This window comes from Mytilus californianus, unplaced genomic scaffold (genome assembly GCF_021869535.1).
Source record: "Mytilus californianus isolate M0D057914Y unplaced genomic scaffold, xbMytCali1.0.p SCAF_17, whole genome shotgun sequence".
Classification (NCBI taxonomy): Eukaryota; Metazoa; Mollusca; class Bivalvia; order Mytilida; family Mytilidae; genus Mytilus; species Mytilus californianus.
Window position 1 is genome coordinate 3644226 of NW_026262659.1, and position 3789 is coordinate 3648014.

At 31.3% G+C, this 3789-nt stretch overlaps 1 long non-coding RNA gene across 1 annotated transcript; it reads right to left on the reverse strand.

Annotated features, from left to right (window-relative positions):
* Positions 1 to 556: 556 nt before the first annotated feature.
* On the reverse strand, positions 557 to 1800 carry LOC127726431 (uncharacterized). The gene is made up of 2 exons (XR_007993541.1): positions 1766 to 1800; positions 557 to 1058 (listed from the first exon to the last, which is right to left on the reverse strand). It is a non-coding gene; the product is annotated as an uncharacterized LOC127726431 (long non-coding RNA).
* Between the last annotated feature and the right edge of the window lie 1989 nt (positions 1801 to 3789).

The following is a 3789-nucleotide window of genomic DNA, read 5'->3' on the forward strand; positions in this document are numbered from 1 at the left end:
ATATCCGTAGTCGTCTGAGAAACATATATTTCATAACTGTCAACTTACTCGTGATGACGTCCGTAACATTTCGATACGATGATCAAAGTTAGTGGAAAAACATATAGTACATAGATTTGTTAAACCAAGCTGTAAGTTCAAAAAATTTTCATTCTAAGAATATAATACTTCAAAAATTCAGTGTACTGAAATGCCGTTAATTTAATACATTTTTTTATTTTCATTTATGATAATAACACTTGTCAACACGACGGGTGCCACATGTGGAGCAGGATCTGCTTACCCTTCCGGAGCACCTGAGATCACCCCCAGTTTTTGGTGGGGTTCGTGTTGCTTAGTCTTTAGTTTTCTATGTTGTGTCATCTGTACTATTATTTGTCTGTTTGTCTTTTTATTTTTGGCCACGGCGTTGTCAGTTTGTTTTCGATCTATGAGTTTGACTGTCCCTCTGGTATCTTTCATCCCTCTTTGTCAGGAATTAGGTGAACCGAACATGATTCATACCACTGGCACATCCGATGAGAATATATGTCAATGAAATGTACAAACAAACAGCTGAAAACTTCCTTTTTAATTCATTGTATAAACAATTACGTGTTTAAATATTATTCGATAGCAAATTAAAGGAGTAGGGACGATATGAACAGTATCAACGTTACTAATTTTGGTTTTTTTTTTTCCATTTGATACATAAACATATACATTACTGTTTCATTACGTATACTTCAGAGGTTCACAGTTTTCACACCAAAATAAAACGTCACAAATAAAAGAAAAAGTAAGTTTGTCTTTTTTTGTGAAATTAAGTATATTATTGTTTTTCACATTCTTAGATATTCATATTCTCGGTAATGAAGTTTACTTTTATTGCAATAAATTCAAATAATTGGCCCTTAACGTTTTTCCTAGCTACATAAAACAAAATCAACAGTATTTACAAATAACTTCCTACAGTTTAAACATATAAATCTAGTCTGAATATTCAGTCCATGGCCAATTTGCAGCTCAGTTTTATGTGCTATTAGAAATTGTGCGTCTCTCCAACATACGCAAACGTTCTGCAAATGTAAAATAAATTTAAATCATACAAAAATACATTCACTAAAATAACCATGATTTAAAAATACGAATAGTTAAGAATTGAAATAATGTAGAAAAGTCATTCATAACATATATTAAAAGATGGTAAAATCTATATGTGCATATTTTCTTTTGATATTGTTAACATGTTCCTAGTGTAAATGTAATAACGGAGCACAAAGGTAATATCAGTTGCTTTACCTCCAGTTTTTTTTTGCAACAAACTATTTCCATGACTATGTATTGTTGTTTTAGTAAGTCCAACCTGGTAGTACTATAGCTTTGTCAGTTCAAATTTCTTTGGTTAAGGCAAATAAGTGAGCGAAATCAGTCCGTTCCGCGTGAATATCAAACGCTGAGAGGTGAAACGGTATGTGGACAGGGTAAGCATTTGTTGCAAATTTGACAAACAAAGAAATGTGGATCTACTGTTTCAAAGGCCCATACTTGTCAACTCAATTGTCCGTTCATATTTTGCAACAATTAATTACATGTGTAAGCTTAATTGTCATTCATATGACATTACGTATAATGCAGGAATCAAAATGTAGCCAGCTTGTAGTCAGTTTGTGTTTTTGTTGTTTGCAGTTTACCTTAACTTTTGTCAAGATATATCATAGTCTAAACGGACGTTAGCTGTATATTTTTATTTCTGTGAATCGTATAAAAGTAGAAATACATTTACCCTTTGCCACCGCACTCTGGGCAAAATCTGAAAATAAATGAAAATGCAATTTTATTTTAAAAAGATATAAAAATGCATTTTTATAGAAGTTTGAAGAATTTTACAATATAAGATGTTGTTTACTAATCCCTTATTTATGTGCCGTGTTTCTTTCATACAACGATATGAACGGACGATGACCTTCCCCCAGCTGATTTAAGATTTAATGTGTGTTAGAAGCATCTCCGCGCTATTTATCAAACCTGTTATGTAAACAGACCCAGAACGACTGATGAAGTAATCTAAATAATAATAATAATAATAATAATAATAATAATAATAATAATCCAATGGAAAAAATCTAAATAAATCAAAAATGAAAAATCTTTAATATATTAACATAACAAATAAAAACACAATAAATAAAATACATATATAAAAATTGGCGTTACGGGCAACATGCCTATGATTGATATGTATTTAAAAAAAAATAAAATATTTATCTCAATAAAGAAATTAAATTCACATTATTCGAGCATCTATCGCTGCAACTGCAATAGACGATAGAGTGTAGATGTATTACTGTGACTTCAAATAACTTAGACCATAAGGAGAAAGTTATAAGCCGCTTGAGTATACATCTAACAGAAACATAACTCGTAGAGTATTAAATGAAACCTCAAACAATGTGAACTTAATAGCAAAGAGAGCCTTTAATAGAGAGTATTGACAAGAGCTCGAAGCATAATTCGAAGAACACGTGTTACTTCGAAATATTATACCTCTCTACGCGTGACATGTTGAGCGCTGGCCCATCCCATGTCAAACATAGGTAACTCAAGTATATTTAATACCTACTCTAAAATTATATACCTGCATGTTGAGCGCTGGCCCAGCCCATGCTTAGAGGGTATGGGCTCACTTTGCAACCTGAGACGGATAACCTCGAGCGAAAAAACCATTTGCACACTAAAACATGTATCCTAAAGAATTGTCAAATGGACAAACAAATTATTCGTTCATCCTCTTTTTCATTTTTTTTTTTTTTTAATATAACTGGTTAAAGTCAAACGTCACAGACTAAGGTCACATGATAGAAATAAGGAACTTTCATTGGCAAAATTGAGTTTCTACATGCTGTATTGTATATGATAGTTTCATGCAGACGGGTTTTTCGTTTCGCGACATTATTTTACAGATGTTCAAACCTTGCGAATCGACTAAAAAGAGACAGATCATGGTAACAAACAAGAACTGAGAGAATCGCTAAAACAATCTGTTTAAAGATGCAACTGTTATTATTATATTAAAAATCTTAATTTTTTTTAAATTAAGGGAGTTGTCTGATTTAGAAATATGAATAAAAGAGATTTTAGTATAAGTCAATACAACAGCAACCCTTTGACAAAATATAATGTAATTAGAAGACATACAGTCTTGGAAACATGGAAAGGTGTCTATATTTCCAAAGACATGTTTATAATTCAATATCGAATTTGGATGGATATTGAAGGACATTTAGCTCAATTAACAATTAACATTATGTTTTGCAACATGAACGAATAGGAACTGAATTGATATAATTTGGTATCATCCATATTAGAAGGGTAAAACCAATATTTCATATATTCCATGTATAATACAAAAGATTGTAATTATTGGGACAAAACGCATAAGAACCTTGGTATTCATTCAATGTAACAATGCTCGTCGTATTTTGCTTGCTTGAGCAATACGACGGATGTCACATTCGGAGCAGGAAATGCTTACCTTTTCTTTGCTGAATTTATTGAGAATTTTTATCAAAATTCAAATTTTTATTATAAAGGGAAAACAAATAACTATATCTTTAAGTATCCATCAATAATAAAGATTACATCGGATACGCCAGAACAAAACCGTCGGTCGCTCGTTTTTTTATGAAATGTTAGCTTAATAATACACCCTCATATTTGTAATAAAACCGTATTATTGTGCTTGTTGAAATACTCCCCACCCACAACCATGCATAAACTATTATTAATAATATATATATTTTAAAAATT